The sequence below is a fragment of the Loxodonta africana genome, chromosome 3 (genome assembly GCF_030014295.1).
Source record: "Loxodonta africana isolate mLoxAfr1 chromosome 3, mLoxAfr1.hap2, whole genome shotgun sequence".
NCBI classification, from domain to species: Eukaryota; Metazoa; Chordata; class Mammalia; order Proboscidea; family Elephantidae; genus Loxodonta; species Loxodonta africana.
In genome coordinates this window covers 21,221,903-21,239,950 of record NC_087344.1, presented here as the reverse complement: position 1 = coordinate 21,239,950, position 18,048 = coordinate 21,221,903, and positions in this window count along the sequence as shown.

The window sequence follows — 18,048 nt, the reverse complement described above, 5'->3', positions numbered from 1 at the left end:
ACTGGGTTTTTTTTAATGTGACGGAACTGGGTTTTTTTTAATGTACAAATCCATGGAAAGCTTTCTGAAAATTTATTTTCAAGAGCTTTATTGATGTATGATTTGCATACCATGAAATCGACCCATTGTTTAATCTAATGTTGTTGTTGTTGTTAGGTGCTGTTGAATCCTTTCCACCTCATAGCTACCCTAGGTACCATAGAACGAAACACTACCCTGATCCTGCGCCATGCTTACAACCGTTATTAGGCTTGAGCCCATTGTTGCAGCCTCTGTGTCAATCCACCTCATTGAGCATCTTCCTCCACTGACCCTGTATTTTACCAAGCATGATGTCCTTCTCCAGGGACTGATCCCTCCTGGCAACATGTCCAAAGTATGTGAGACGCAGTCTCTCCACCCTTGCTTCTAAAGAGCATTCTGGTTGTACTTCTTCCAAGATAGATTTTTTTGTTCATTTGGCAGTCCATGGTATATTCAATATTCTTCATCAACACCACAATTCAAAGACATAAATTCTTCTTTGGTTTTCCTCATTCATTGTCCAGTTTGTACATCCATATGATGTGATTGAAAATACCATGACTTGGGTCAGGTACAGCTTCGTCTTCAGGTGACATCTTTGCTTTTCAACACTTTAAAGAGGTCCGTTGCAGCAGACTTGCCTGATGCAATGCATGTTTTGATTTCTTGACTGTTGCTTCTATGGGTGTTGATCGCGGATCCAAGTAAAATGAAATCCTTGACAACTGCAGTCTCCTGTCTGTTGATCATGATGTGGCTTATTGGCCCAGTTGTGAAGACTTTTCTTTTCTTTATGTTGAGGTGTAATCCATACTGAAAACTGTCGTCTTTGATCTTCATTAGTAAGTGCTTCAAGTCCTCTTCACTTTCAGCTAGCAAGATTGTGTCATCTGCATAACGCAGGTTGTTAGTGAGTTTTCCTCCAATCCTGATGCCCTGTTCTTCTTCATATAGTCCAGCTTCTTGGATTTTTTGCTCAGCATTCAGATTGAATAGGTATGGTGAAAGGATACAATCCAATGGTTTAAGTAAGTTTATTGAGTTGTACGATCGTCAGCCCAATCCAGTTTTAGAGAGTCATGTACAACAAGACAGAGACATTTGCTCAGAGGAATCTTAGAATGTGTTGAATATGTGGCATCCCCAATGACACAGGAATCAGGCAGTGCTCCACGTCCACAAATATTTTATAAAGAAATGTTTTACATCATTTTCCTAGTCTCCTCCAGTAACGACTTCCTTTCCATAACTGTACAGGAAATAGGTATATAAGGAGAGTCCCCTGTTGTTCTCAGGTCTTTTATACTGACTGGTTTATTAAAGTAACCCCAGGAGTTCTGAATTTATCTTGTAAAACTTTTTTACCTAAAATGTACTTATCATTGGGATGGCATCCTAATAATATTTGGGAAAAATTAGTATGTTTGTAAACATTTAATTAGAGTAGGGAGAATATCTGTCCTGTTTGTTTTATTTTCAATCGCTTTCAATCTTAGGCTTCCAGGAGATTTACTGATACATACATTTTATAAGAAGGAATTTTTGTTGAAAATCTACTATGTTTTAAGTGCTGGGGAGAAAGCCGTGAAGAAAAAATAGTTCCTGTCTTCATATAGGTTACATTCCAGTAGGGAAGAAAGAAGTTAAAGAAATGAACTAACAGAAAACATTTGAATTGTGGTAAAACCAAAACCCCGTTGCCATCAACTTATAGCAACCCTATAGGACAGAGTAGAACTGTGCCATAGAAGCACCAAATAATGGAGAAAGACTGTGAAATTTATTTTGTGTAATATTTTCAATACCATGATAAAACGATAGAAAATGGCTGGGATGTTTTAGATAATATTTTTAATATTATTCCCCTACAGTCTAGACCAGGGTTTCTCAACCTTAGCACTACTGACACCTTGGGCTGAATAATTCATTGGTAGGTGTCTTAGACCAGGTTCTCTAGAGAAGCAAAACCAATAAAGCCAAACACTGAGAATCACGGCCGTACCAAGTTGACACACAATCTTAACCATCACAGTCTACCTGTTGTTAACTTGACACTTGTACACATCTCCTTAAACCATACATAATCTCTGAATAAAGACAATTATAAAGTCAAACTTACGCTTAACATGATACAATGAACACACATACAACCAAAAAAGCACTAGCCCTGTTTATGTCTTATATTTTATAAGTGAAGAAAACAAAAATATTTGATGCACACACAAAAAACGGTAATACACATAACAATTACAGTCATCATTTCTGCAACTGATCATCACATGGCCATAGCTGGTATTTAGAACTACCGTCTTCCACCATCCACCACCCGTTCTGTATTCCCTTTGCCCTCAGCAAGTACCTCAGCTAGTCATAGTTCTTTGCTTGGTGGGATGACCTGAACCTTCATTCCTGAAGTGTCTGGGCCATTAGTAGTCATGTTGGAATTGGGTTGCTGTAGTTTTCCACTGACTTTAAAAAACAGGGCATGGTAGTACTAAGAGACGCCCTAAGGGATCTCCTGCATTCAAGACATACTGTTCTTACCTCCATTATGTAATATCAACCTGATTTTCTCTCGGTAATCAGGATCAGTCACACTAGCGAGTATAGTAACTCCTTCTTTGCCCATGGATCCAGAGGAATAAGGAGCCCAAAGAGGCCAGGTGGCGTTCTCAGTTTTCAGATCAATGGAATCAGTGATATGACTCCAGGTGGGGGAATTCCTCTCTTTGGAACTAAGACCTCTAGACTTAAGGATCATAAGGTCTCCAGGACCAAAAAACCCCACTGCCATCAGGAAGCAAATATCTTGTGTGTCACTAGTGGTAATAGGGTGTGGTGCCACTCCCATTTCCACCTCTTGAATCCTGGACCCATGAATCCTGGCCGAGGAAGATATAGCACCACGTACTGGACACTGGTTTAGAGCCTATAGAACCTCCTGGAGAACACTGCCCTAGCCCTGTAAGGTACTGACACCAGGCTGATGCTGTAATCGTGTCTTTAGGAGGCCATTCCTTCATTCTATCAAGCCAGCTGCTTCAGGATGATGGTGAACTTGTTAAGACCAGTGAATTCCATGAACGTGGGCAATTGCTGCACTTCATTTGCTGTGAAGCATGTCCCTTAACCTGAAGCAATGCTATGAGGGATACCATGACAGTTGATAAGGCATTCTGTAAGTTCATGGATGATAGTTTTGGCACAAGCATTGCATGCAGGGAAGGCAAATCCATATTTCCTGTAAATATCTATTCCAGTAAGAAAAAACGCTGCCCTTTCCACTATGGAATTAACTTGCAACCGGTTTGCTGGCTGATCACCTCGAGGGATGGTGCCATATCAGGGACTCAGGGTTGGTGTGTGCTGCTGGCAGATTGAGCACTCAGTAGTGGCTGTAGCCAAGTCAGCCTTGGTGAGTGGAAGTCCATGTTGCTGGGCCCATGCATAACCTCCATCCCTGCCACCATGGCTACTTTGTTCATGAGCCCATTGAGCAATGACAGGAGTATCTGGGGAAAGAGGATGACTGGTTTCCACAGAATGAGTGGAATCACTCGATGGTTAAAATTTTCCTCTGCTAAGGTCACCTTTGGTGAGCATTCACATGATAAACAAGTATCTTCACTTCTTCAGCCCATTCAGAGAGGTCTATCCACGTACCTCTTCCCCATGAATACTTGTGTCCAATTTTCCAATCATGTTTCTTCCAAATTCCTGACCATCTAGCCAAATCGTTGGCCATAGTCCGTGAATCAATAGAAAATCACACATCTGGCCATTTCTCCTTCCAGGCAAAGTGAACAACCAGGTACACTGCTCAAAGTTCTGCCCATTGGGAGGATTTCCCTTCACCACTGTCCTTCAGAAAAGTGCCAGAAAGGGCTATAGCACTGCCGCTGTCCACTTTCAAGTGGTGCCTGCCTATCTCGCAGAGCCATCTGTAACAAGGCATGAGTTTTCTCTTGCTCAGTCAACTGATCATATGGAACTTCCCATGAGGCCATAGGTGGAGACCGGGAGATGGAAGGTAATTTGACAGGAGTGAAGACCATGGGCATTTGGTGCCACTTCCTCATGCTGCTTATTTGTTCCTTCAGGTCCTACTCAGGCTCTATCTCATATATACTACTTCCATTTAATGATGGAGTGCTGCTGTGCACATCCAACTTTATGACTTTCGTGGGTCAGACAACACCCTGTTCATGATGAGCAGCTCAGGCTGCATGGTGAGTGGTCTCATGGTTAAGCATTCAGTCTCTACTAACCCCAGTAACAAGCCAGAAGCTGTTTCTTAAAAGGGAAGCATTTATCTGCACATGATGGCAGGGCTTTCCTTCAAAATCCTAAGGGTCTGCACTGTGATTCAGCACCATGCATTTGCCAAAGACTCCAAACAGCATCTCTATCTGCCACGGTCACTTCAAGCACCATTGGATCAACCAGATCGTATGACCCAAGTGGCAGAGCAGCTTGCACAACAACCTGAACCTGTTGTAGAGCCCATTGAAAACTAGCAGCGTTTTCATTCACTTAATAAATAGGCCAGTGTAGCACACCCAAATGAGGAATATGTGCTCCCAAATTCAAAGAGGCCTACTAGGTGTTGTGCTTCATTTTTAGTTTTGGGAGAAACCACATACAATAACTTTTCCTTCCCTTTAGAAGGAATATTTTGACATTCCCCACACCACTGGACCCCTAGAAATTTCACTGAGGTGGAAGGTCCCTGAAGTTTTGTGGGATTAATTTCTCACATTCTAGCACACAAATGTTTTATCAGTAAGTCCAAAGTCATTGACACTTCTTTCTTACTAGGTCCAATCAGCATAATGTCATCAATGTAATGGACCAGTGTGACATCCTGTGGAAGGGAAAGATGATCAAAATCTCTGTGGACTAAATTATGATGAAGGGCTGGAGAGTTGATGTAGCTGTGAGGTAGGCAACTGAAGGTGTATTGCTGGCCTTGCCAGCTAAAGGCAAACTGCTTCTGATGGTCCTTCAAAACAGATATGGAGAAAAAGGCATCAGCCAAATCAATAGCTGCACACGAGATACCAGGAGATGTATTAATTTGCTCAATCAATGAGGCTACGTCTGGAACAGCAACTGAAATTGAATTCACCACCTGGTTAAGTTTCTGATAGTCCACTGTCATTCTCCAAGATCCATCTGTTTTTTCCGTAGACCAGATAGATGAGTTGAATGGGAATGTGATGGGAATCACCACCCCTGCATCCTTTGAGTCTTTGATGGTGGCAGTAATCTCTGCAATCCCTCCATGAATGTAGCATTGCTTTAGTTTTCTGTTTTCCTAGGTAGGGGGAGTTCTAATGGCTTCCACTTGGCTTTTCCTACCATAATAGTTTTTACTCCATTTATCAGGGATTCAGTGTAGCAGATCTGCTACTTTCTGAGTGTATTTATTCCAATTATGCATTCTAGAACTGGAGAAATCACTACAGGATGGGTTCAGGGACCCACTGGACCTACTGTGACATGGTCGTAAGCTAAGACTCCATTAATAACCTGACCTCTGTATGCCTCCACTCCGTCTGGTGGGCCATAGAGATGTTTTAAGTCTCCTGGAATTAATGTCAATTCATAGCCAAACCAAAAAAAAAAAAACCAAACCCAGTGCCGTCGAGTCGATTCCGACTCATAGTGACCCTATAGGACAGAGCAGAACTACCCCATAGAGTTTCCAAGGAGCACCTGGTGGATTCAAACTGCGAATCTTTGGTTTGCAGCTGTAGCGCTTAACCACTGCACCACCAGGGTTTCCCACACAATTCATAGCCAGTATCCAGTAATCTCTGAAAACTCTGATTATTTCCTTTTCCCCAGTCAACAGTCACTCTCAAAAAAGGCCATAGATTCCTTTGGTGAAGGGTGGAAGAAAGATTAATAGTACAAACTTATGACTCTGTATTGGACTCCTTCCTCAAGTGAACCCAGCCTCCCCTTGAATCAAGGGGTTGTGGGTTAGTAAACTCCTTCAAGTCTAGGAATTAATTGAAAGGCCATGACTCTCTATTCTGGTGATTTGAGTCAGACCGCTGTTCACTTGACCTAGAATTCATACACTGGTATAGATCAAATAAATATTTAGATTTCCTATCTATCTCACTCCTAGGACCACCGTGACTAAGTACCCAACACCATAAGTTAATACAAGCCAGACTATTCTGATTACTGCTTTGACTCTGCTGGCCATTACGGTAACCATGTCCACCTTTTCTTTGTTGATTGAGTGCTGCCACTTAGTCCCTACCACCACAGGGTCAAATCAGCCCCATTGCAGTTAAGTATCTTAATTCCGTTAGAGCGGTTGCCACTTTCATATCTGACTTACATGAAATAGCCATCACTGCAGTTTTCCAGGATGCTAGGTTTCCTTTTTCAAATTTGTTTCTCACAGTTATGGTAAGAGCTTGTGTCTTTTGGGCACTCAGTGTGTAGGTCTGTGGATCTAAATATAAGTCCACCCTAGCATGCTGATTTCCCTAAGCCTTTGGATATCTTCTTCCACAGTATACCAAGGCAGTTGTGGTACTTCACCTCCATTTAGAGTAGGCCACCAAGCAATCCATGCTTCAGTGACCCAACCAGATAAACTACTAAACCTTTTTGTAACTTCTCAAGCTGAAACATTGAATAAAGACTCTGTGCTTAGTGAGTGCATATTAATAAAATCAGACTGATTCAATTTTATGTTCCTTGCACCATTATCAAACACCCTTAATAGTCATTTCCACACATATTCCCCAGGTTTCTGTTTGTACAGAAGTCAAGCAGTTCTTTTGGAGTGTAGCATACCTCCTCCTGGCTCACACTTTGTACTTCACATTTTGGGGCTTGCTGGGACTTAAGTCTAGTTATAGGTCTAGAAACCAAAATTGGTGGGGAAATGTTTGAGAACATTCAGCATTGTCTTGTAAAGCATGTACCTCAGGCAATGTCCCAGGCAGTGACTCAGGCAAAGGGGCTTTAGATGTAGCTGGGTTAGTCTCATTAGCTGGGAGTGGAGGGGCTAATTGTTCTGTTGGAAGGAGTGCTTCAGGAGAATTTAGGGCCTCAGTGCTTCCATTTTGTGATTATCTGCTCATATATCCCCATTCCAGGAATCAGGATCCCATTTCTTCCCAATCACTCCCCTGGCTTTAACTTCAGACACCTTTTGAGGTTGGCAGTTGAATTGTCATTGTAATTCAGCCACTCTTACAATAGGACTCTGTGTTTTGTTTTCAGCAATATCAGCTCTGTTACTCCGAGTAACAGGGCTTTCTTTCAAAGCACAAGTGGAAACTTTGAGGCCATTTATGCAACACTTGAGCTTTGACTCCGAAACCCTAAGCTCATCTCTTTCTTTCACCAGTTCGTCTAGCAAAAGTAGGACCAACCAACCAGCTTCCCTATACTTCTCCTTATGACCAAATTGTGGAAAGGTATCATGCAGGCAATCACCCAGAGCTTCACCTTTCACCAATTCCTGATCAGTTGATGATGGTATTTTGCATATTTGAATTGCCACCTCATGCCATGGATCAGCAGTGCCCTCTTTACTACCTGAATTAATCAACATCTTTGAGAGTAACCAGACTTGAGAACCAATTTAGAAAATTCATCCTTACAATTTTGTTTCTCTAGAAGCACTCTCAGTACCAAATGTATTAGACTGGGTTCTCTAGAGAAGCAAAACCAATAAAGTATATAAATATATATATAGAGAGAAATGTATATCAAGGAAATGGCTCATGATGTTGTAGAGCCTGTAACCTCCCAAATCCATGGGTCAGGATAGAGGCTTCTCCTGATTCATGTAGCTGCAGGGGCTGATGAACCAGACATTGGCAGATGGGAGAGCAGGGTTGTTGCTCACAGGCTGTTAAGATCGATGAATCCAAAGATCAGCAGGCAAGACCACAGGTAAACTACTAGCTCAAGTCCCAAGAACTGGACGTCAGATGAAGAGAAGCCAGGTATAGGATACAGAATAAAAGTCCCTGAACCCTGCCAGAATGTCCGCCTACTCTAAATGCAGGCCACACGCCCAAGAAAATTTCACTTCAACCAATTGGCTACTCACAGCAGATCCCATCATTGGGGTTATCACGTATCAAATCTCAACAGGGAAGTGACCACATCACAGGACTGCCAAAACACGGAGTATCATGGCCCAGCCAAGATGACACACAATCTTAACCATCACAGTGGGGGCCTGTCCTGTGCATTGTAAGATGTTTAACAGCATCTCTGGCCTCTACCCACTACATTCCAGCACTCTATCCCTCAACTGTGAGAACTCTGAATGTGTTCAGACATTACCAATTGCCCCCTAGGGGGTAAAATAGCCCCAGCTGAGAACAATTGGTCTAGATGGTACAGGAGTTGATGCCTTTAACATTACAGAATATAGGAAAAGAAACATTTAAGGAAGAATGAAACAGCAGTTTATTATTGCAAGAACTGAGAGGAGATTACAGAATACTTCATTGGTGCTATTACTTCAGAGGTGAAATATATTGGTTTGGCACTCATTGGTCTGCACTTGTGGCAGTATAATCAATTACTTGGACAGATAGAGGGAGAAATTGCTGCTTAGAGAGTCAAGAATTAGACAGGCAAGATGATGCTTGGTTGAATCCTACCCATGTTTCTTCAGTTCTTGGTTATAGGGCCCCCACCAGACATATGCTGTGATTGGACACTGTACCCATCCATCACAACATTAGCCACCAATGTAATTAGATAATTTTATGTATGATTATTTTATTGATGAATGTCTCTTCAAAATATCCACCTGAGCTTTGCATCTGATCCATTCCTGAAGTGTTAGTACTTTACACTATCACTTAGCCCTTCTTTATGCTGTATATCCCAATGTCTGCATGCAAGATTATGATTTCCAATATAGTTCAACACATTTCCATATCTTTTAATGTAAATGAGACTCCCTTATCACCCCACATTCCCCTTTGGGTATTGCTTCAACCTTGTAAATATTTGGTCTGCACTTGCATTTTCTTTTCCACACTGCTTACTCTCTGTTCAACTAACCTGATCTGGAGTCTTTCTACCTCCATCACGGTCACTGTCCCTGATGTCTGCAGTGACCTCATATCCTCAATACGTTCTAAGGGACATTTCCAGTCTTCAAAGTGGTTGATTTTTTTCAGTATCAAAGTTACTAGTGACTGCATTCTCTTTCTTGAAATAGGGACCTTATTCAGCTTTCATGGCATGGTAGACTCCAGGTGACCCATCAGGCTGCAAAAGATAGCTTAACCAAAATACTTTTCATTTGTCACAATGGGATTTTGAGGGTCAAGATTATTGAGACTTCTTGAAGCATTAATCCATCCTCTAGGGAGCAACTCTTAACTTTGAAATTAAACCTTGTTAAAGAGAGGCAAGAGTTATGGCAATATATCAAGAAGCATGCGGGGTCCTGGGAGACTCCTTTAAAGGAAGATGAGGGAATTCGTTAAATCTCCAGGAGAAAGAACTTGTTGACTGCAAGTGTTTGAAAATACTAGGTAAAGAAGGAATAATTAGAAGAAAGATATTCACCTGTCTCCACAGCTACCTTCAGGGAGGCCGAATTGGCAGAAAGTTTTCTATTATTCTCTTCACCCCAAGGGAACTGAATTGTGTAAAGAGTAAAATGACAATAGAATAATTTATTTAATAAGATGCTCTGAGAATTCAGCCCCTGAGTTCCTGGAAATTTAAAATTAGCTCCCAGGGCCCCTAAAGCAAACCATCCTGGACCTCCAGAGATGTGAGTTCAGCATTGCCTGTTTGGTGTATCTCCCTGTACTTCCTAGGGGAAATCGTTGTACCAGAAACAGCAAAGGCACCGAAGGGCTTCCATGATGCTATCTGAAAGCCAGTGTATTTTGGTGAGGGCTATGTGCGAAAGAAGTAAACAGTGAAGGAAAAGTCTTTATTTAGGCCCAAGCACCAGGGACAAAGACAAGAACAATGGTTCTGAAAGTGTGGTTTCTGGACCAGCAGGTTCAGTACTGTCAGGGGACAGCCCCAGCAAGGAAATACCCTCACTGTGTGTCCTGGCAGGTCATCTGAAGAACTGACACGTAGCCCTTTCCAGATTCATGAGTTCAGGGGAACTTATTGACATGGGCAAGCAGCTGTTCTCCAGTGGCATCCGGCTGGAGTATTTTCCGCAACCACCTAGCAAGGGACCAAAGCTTATATACCATTCCAGTTGGGACCAAGGCTCATTGTTTGCCTCCCATGTCCTTGGGTAGTAAGTGTTCCCAAGGACTTCACGTCCAGGCCCAGATGTTTTCCTTCTTGTTGCTAAGATATTCTTCAGCCTTGGCTGCCAGCCCAGTCACACCACTCCTGGCCTTGTACCTTAGCCCGAATCCATCCCGAATTCATCCCCAGCATGCTTCACGGAAGAGCAAAGCTTATTCCATTAGGATGGGTTGCATATAGCTGAATAACATTACCCTACAGTCCACCACTGCATACGCTCCTAATGTCCTTACGATCTTACTGCCCCCTCTCCCGTGATAGCCCTCGGACTTGGTATGCAGAGGAGCATTGCAAAACCAGACCACATACTCAGTATAACCAGCAACACAGGAAAAGACATAGTAATGAGTCCCAATATCACCGAGAAGCCTGTCCGCCAGGCGGACGGGAGGGATTGTAGCCAGCTGGAGACAGGGTCAGCAGTGTCATGTTTGATAGAAGTGATGTGTTGCTGCAAGTCCTGCAGAGCCAAAGACACATTTTTAGAGGCATCAGTGCTATACATGTAACATTCAGTTTTTATCATGGCACAGGTGCTACCCTGAGTGGTGGTCAGGATGTCAAGGGTCATCCTAACCTGAAGAACAACTTCAATATTTGTTGAGTCTCCACATTCAGAAGGGTGATAGCCCACCTGGTGTTGTTAAGTGCAGCTGTGGTGTGTCTGGCTAGCACCTCTACCTGTCACTCTACATCTGTAGCGGTGGCCTGGGTCGAGAACAGGGAAAAGGGGCAAAACCACCATGATATGTGCTGGTATCTGTGCTGGGCTGCTACAGTTTGCCAATTGTTGGGAACACTGGGGAGGGTGGTGTAAATATTAGCAGCTATGTACAGCCACCCCCAGGTGCAGTGCCCTACCCAGTTGTAGGGCAGTTACGGCCATATGTCCAAAGCCACTCCTTGGGCGATGTGTATGTTGCTGCCCGTAGGCTTTGTTTTTGCTTCCCTAACCAACTATTGGCAACAACTAGCAGGGTTCTAGCACACTGTTGTCAGGGGTTCAACCCATCTCTCTGAGGGGATAAGAGGTGTTAGTCCCATTCTGATACTCCCAGCAAAAGGGAACTTGGCCCTTTATAAGGACTTGCTTCCACTTGTAGTAGGGCATTATACACTGCGCATGACTGTTTTTCCAACATGCTTATACCTCTCTTCGGAAACCCTGGTGGCATAGTGGTTAAACACTACAGCTGCTAACCAAAGAGTCAGCAGTTCAAATCCGCCAGGCGCTCCTTGGAAACTCTATGGGGCAGTTCTACTCTGTCCTATAGGGTCGCTATGAGTCGGAATCGACCTGACGGCACTCAGTTTGGTTTGTTTTGTGGTTATACCTCTTTTCTGCTCCTCACCACAACTGGGACCAAAATCCCAGTGGCACTCTCTCATTGATTTGCCATTGCCACATGCCCTACCCGTACCCCTCAGGGTAACAGGCTACGGTCCAATTCGCAAGGCCGACCTTGTATTAACAGTCCCAAAGCCTTTTATTTATTTATTTTTAATAATTTTTATTGTGCTTTAAGTGAAAGTTTACAAATCAAGTCAGTCTCTCACACAAAAACCCATATACACCTTGCTACACACTCCCAATTACTCACCCCCTAGGGAGACAGCCTGCTCTCTCCCTCCTCTCTCTCTTTTCGTGTCCTTTTCGCCAGCTCCTAACACCCTCCACCCTCTCATCTCCCCTCCAGGCAGGAGAGGCCAACATAGTCTCAAGTGTCCACCTGATCCAAGAAGCTCACTCCTCACTACCATCCCTCTCCAACCCATTGTCCAGTCCAATCCATGTCTGAAGAGTTGGCTTCGGGAATGGTTCCTGTCCTGGGCCAAAAGAAGGTCTGGGGGCCATGACCACCAGGTCCTTCCAGTCTCAGTCAGACCATTAAGTCTGGTCTTATGAGAATTTGGGGTCTGCATCCCACTGCTCTCCTGCTCCCTCAGGGGTTCTCAGTTGTGTTCCCTGTCAGGGCAGTCATCGGTTGTAGCCGGGCACCATCTAGTTCTTCTGGTCTCAGGATGATGTAGTCGTTGGTTCATGTGGCCCTTTCTGTCTCTTGGGCTCGTAATCACCTTGTGTCCTTGGTGTTCTTCATTCTCCTTTGATCCAGGTGGGTTGAGACAAATTGATGCATCTTAGATGGCTGCTTGCTAGTATTTAAGACCCCAGATGCCACTTTTCAAAGTGGGATGCAGAATGTTTTCTTAATAGATTTTATTATGCCAATTCACTTAGATGTCCCCTGAGACCATGGTTCCCAGACCCCTGCTCCTGCTATGCTCGCCTTCGAAGCATTCAGTTTATTCAGGAAACTGCTTTTGGTTTAGTCCAATTGTGCTGACCGCCCCTGTATTGTGTGCTGTCTTTCCCTTCACCTAAAGTAGTTCTTATCTACTATCTAATTAGTGAATACCCCTCTCCCACCCTACTTCCCTCCCCCTCTCGTAACCACAAAAGAATGTTTTCTTCTCAGTTTAAACTATTTCTCAAGTTCTTATAATAGTGGTCTTATACAATATTCGTCCTTTTGGAACTGACTAATTTCACTCAGCATAATGCCTTCCAGGTTCCTCCATGTTATGAAATGTTTCACAGATTCCTCACTGTTCTTTATCAATGCGTAGTATTCCATTGTGTGAATATGCCATAATTTATTTATCCATTCATCTGTTCATGGGCACCTTGGTTGCTTCCATGTTTTTGCTATTGTAAACAGTGCTGCAATAAACATGGGTGTGCATGTATCTGTTCATGTAAAGGCTCTTATTTCTCTAGGATATATTCCAAGGAGTGGGATTGCTGGATCGTATGGTAGTTCTATTTCTAGCTTTTTAAGGAAGTGCCAAATCGATTTCCAAAGTAGTTGTACCATTTGACATTCCCACCAGCAGTGTAGAAGTGTTCCAATCTCTCCAGAGCCCCTCCAACATTTATTATTTTGTATTTTTTGGGATTAATGCCAGCCTTGTTGGAGTGAGATGAAATCTCCTTGTAGTTTTGATATGCATTTCTCTAATGGCTAATGATCGTAAACATTTGCTCATATATCTGTTAGCTACCTGAATGTCTTCTTTAGTGAAGTGTCTATTCTTATCTTTTGCCCATTTTTTTAATTGGGTTATTTGTCTTTTTGCAGTTGAGTTTTTGCAGTATCATGTAGATTTTAGAGATCAGGCGCTGATCAGAAATGTCATAGCTAGAAACTTTTTCCCAGTCTGTAGGTAGTCTTTTTACTCTTTTGGTAAAGTCTTTGGATGAGCATAAGTGTTTGATTTTTAGGAGCTCCCAGTTATCTAGCTTTTCTTCTACATTCTTTATAATGTCTTGTGTACTGTTTATGCCATGTATTAGGGCTCCTAATATTGTCCATATTTTTTCTCCCATGATCTTTATCGTTTTAGATTTTATATTTAGGTCTTTGATCCATTTTGACTTAGTTTTTGTGCATGGAGGGAGGTATGGGTCTTGTGTCATTTTTTTGCAGATAGATATCCAGTTATGCCAGCACCATTTGTTAAAAAGACTGTCTTTTCTCCATTTAACTGTTTTGGGGCCTTTGTCAAATATCAACTGCTCATATGTGGTTGAATTTATGTCTGGATTCTCAATTCTGTTCCATTGGTCCATGTATCTGTTGTTGTACCAGTACCAGGCTGTTTTGACTACTGTGGCAGTATAATAGGTTCTAAAATCAGGTAGAGTAAGGCCTCCCACTTTGTTCTTCTTTTTCATTAATGTCTTATTTTTCCGGGACCTGTTTCCCTTCCATATGAAGTTGGTGATTTGTTTCTCCATCTCATTAAGGAATGTCATTGGGATTTGCATTGGAATTGCGTTAAATGTATAGATCGCTTTTGGTAGAATAGACGTTTTTATAATCTTAAGCCTTCCTATCCACGAGCAAGTTATGTTCTTCCACTTATGTAAGTCTCTTTCGGTTTCTTGCAGAAGCGTATTGTAGTTTTCTTTGTATAAATCTTTTACATCTCTGGTAAGGTTTATTCCTAAGTATTTGATCTTCTTGGGGGCTACTGTAAATGGCATTGATTTGGTGATTTCCTCTTCGATGTTCTTTTTGTTGGTGTAGAGGAAGCCAACTGATTTTTGTATGTTTATCTTGTATCCCGATACTCTGCTGAACTCTTCTATTAGTTTCAGTAGTTTTCTTGAGGATTCCTTAGGGTTTTCTGTGTATAAGATCCTGTCACCTGCAAATAGAGATACTTTTACTTCTTCCTTGCCAATCTGGATGCCCTTTATTTCTTTATCTAGCCTAATTGCTCTGGCTAGGACTTCCAACACAATGTTGAATAAGAGTGGTGATAAAGGGCATTCTTGTCTGTTTCCTGATCTCAGTGGGAATGTTTTCAGGCTCTTTCCATTTAGGGTGATGTTGGCTGTTGGCTTTGTATAAATGCCCTTTATTGTGTGAGAAATTTTCCTTCTATTCCTATTTTGCTGAGAGCTTTTATCATGAATGAGTGTTGAACTTTGTCAGATGCCTTTTCTGCAGCAATTGATAAAATCATGTGATTCTTGTCTTTTATTTATGTGGTGGATTTCATTAATTGTTTGTCTAATGTTGAATCATCCCTGCAAAAAAAAAACCTGGTATTAATCCCACTTGGTCATGGTGAATTATTTTTTTGATATGTTTTTGAATTCTATTGGCTAGAATTTTGTTGAGGATTTTTGCATCTACATTCATGAGGGATATAGGTCTATAATTTTCTTTTCTTGTGGTGTCTTTACCTGGTTTTGGTATCAGGGATATGGTGGCTTCATAGAACGAGTTTGGAAGTATTCCATCCTTTTCTATGCTCTGAAATACCTTTAGTAGTAGTGGTGTTAACTCTTCTCTGCAAGTGTGGTAGAACTCTGGACCAGGGCTTTTTTTTTGTTGGGAGTTTTTTGATTACCTTTTCAATCTCTTCTTTTGTTATGGGTCTATTTAGTTGTTCCACCTCTGTTTGTGTTAGTTTAGGTAGGTAGGGTGTTTCTAAGAATTCATCCATTTCTTCTAGGTTTTCAAATTTGTTTGAGTATGGTTTTTCATAGTAATCTGATATAATTCTTTTAATTTCAGTTGGGTCTGTTGTAATATTGCCTGTCTCATTTCTTATTTGGGTTATTTGCTTCGTCTCCTGTTTTTCTTTTGTCAGTTTGGACAATGGTTTATCAATTTTGTTGAGTTTTTCAAAAAAGCAGCTTTTGGTTTTGTTAATTCTTTCAATTGTTTCTCTGTTTTCTATTTCATTTAGTTCAGCTCTAATTTTTATTATTTGTTTTCTTCTGGTGCCTGTGGGTTTCTTTTGTTGCTCTCTTTCTATTTGTTCAAGTTGTAGGGATAGTTCTTTGACTTTGGCCCTTTCTTCTTTTTGGATGTGTGCATTTATTGATTTAAGTTGGCCTCTGAGTACCGCTTTTGCTGTGTCCCAAAGGTTCTGATAGGAAGTGTTTTCATTCTTATTGGATTCTCTGAATTTCTTTATTCCATCCTTAATGTCTTCTGTAATCCAGTCTTTTTTTTGAGCAGGGTATTGTTCAGTTTCCAAGTGTTTGATTTCTTTTCCCAGCTTTTCCTGTTATTGATTTCCACGTTTACGGCCTTATGGTCAGAGAAGATGCTTTGTAATATTTCACTGTTTTGGATTCTGCTAAGGCTTGGTTTATGACCTAATATGTGGTCTATTCTAGAGAATGTTCCGTGTACACTAGGAAAGAAAGTATACCTGGTTGCTGTTGGGTGGAGTGTTCTGTATATGTCTACGAGGTCAAGTTGGTTGATTGTGGCATTTAGATCTTCCGTGTCTTTATTGAGCTTCTTTCTGGACGTCCTGTCCTTTACCAAAAGTGGTGTGTTGAAGTCTCCTACTATTATTGTGCAGCTGTCTATCTCACTTTTCAATGCTGATAGAGTTTGTTTTATGTATCTTGCAGCCCTGTCATTGGGTGCATAAATATTTAATATGGTTATACCTTCTTGGTGTATTGTCCCTTTAGTCATTATATAGTGTGCTTCCTTATCCTTTCTGATGGATTTAACTTTAAAGTCTATTTTGTCAGAAATTAATATTGCCACTCCCACTCTTTTTTGATTGTTGTTTGCTTGACATTTTTTTTCCATCCTTTGAGTTTTAGTTTGTTTATGTCTCTAAGTCTAAGTTGTGTCTCTTGTAGGCAGCATATAGATGGATCTTGTTTTTTAATCCATTCTGCCACTCTGTGTCTATTGGTGCATTTAGTCCATTTCCATTCAGGGTAATTATGGATAGGTATGAATTTAGTGCTATCATTTTGATGTCTTTTTTTGTGTGTTGACAGCTTCTTTTTCCCACTTGATTTTATGAGCTGAGTAGATTTTCTTTGTATATTATCCTTTCCTTATATTTGTTGTTGTTGATTTTCTTTGTGCTGAGTCTGTATTTTTCCCTTGTATTTTATTTTGGTGAGTAGGATAGTTTGTCTCCTTTGTAGTTACCTTATTATTTACCCCTATTTTTCTAAATTTATAACTTTTATTTCTTTGTATCACTGTATCTTCCTCTCCATATGGAAGGTGTATGATTACATTTCTTAGTCCCTCTTTATTATTTTAATGTCTTCTTTTTTTTTCTTAATCTTGCTTTGTTTATTTTTTTTGGATTTCCCTGTCTGGGTTGACTTCTGGTTGCTCTGCCCAGTGTTCTAGTCTTGGGTTGATACCTGATATTATTGATTTTTTAACCAAAGAACTCCCTTTAGTATTTCTTGTAGTTTTGGTTTGGTTTTTACGAATTCCCTCAACTTGTGTTTATCTGGAAATGTCTTAATTTCACCTTCATATTTAAGAGACAGTTTTGATGGATATATGATTCTTGGCAGGCAATTTTTTTCCTTCAGTTTTTTAAATATGTCATCCCATTGCCTTCTTGCCTGCATGGTTTCTGCTGAGTAGTCCGAGCTTATTCTTATTGGCTCTCCCTAGTAGTTGACTTTTCTTTTATCCTTCACTGCACTTATAATTGCCTCTTTATCTTTGGTTTTGGTAAGCTTGATTATAATATGTCTTGGTGACTTTCTTTTCAGATCTACCATCTGTGGAGTTTGATGAGTATCTGGGGTAGATACCTTCCCATCTTTCACAATATCAGAGAAGTTTTTTGCCAACAAATCCTCAACAATTTTCTCTGTATTTTCTGTTATCCCTCCCTGTTCTGGTACTCCAATCACTTATAGGTTATTTCCCTTGATAGAATTCCACATGATTCTTAAGGTTTCTTCATTTTTTTTTAATTCTTTTAATGATTTTTCTTCAGATATATTAGTGCCAAGTGATTTATCTTCGAGTTCAGAAATTCTAGCTTCTACTTCCTCAATTCTGCTCCTCTGACTTTCTGTGGAGTTATCTAATTCTGTAATTTTATTGTTAATCGTCTGAATTTCTGATTGTTGTCTGCCTATGAATTTTTCTAGCTTATTAAACTTTCCATTATGTTCCTGAATAACCTTTCTGAGTTCTTCAGTTGCTTTATCTGTGTGTTCCTTGGCTTGTTCTGCGTATTGCCTCATTTCCTTCCTGATGTCTTGAAGGGTTCTGTATATTAAACTTTTGTATTCTGCATCTGGTAATTCCAGGAACACACTTTCATCTAAAAGATCCCTGCATTCTTTGTTTTGAGAGCCTGTTGAGGTGATCATGGCCTGTTTCTTTATGTGACTTGATATCGACTGTTGTCTCTGAGCCATCT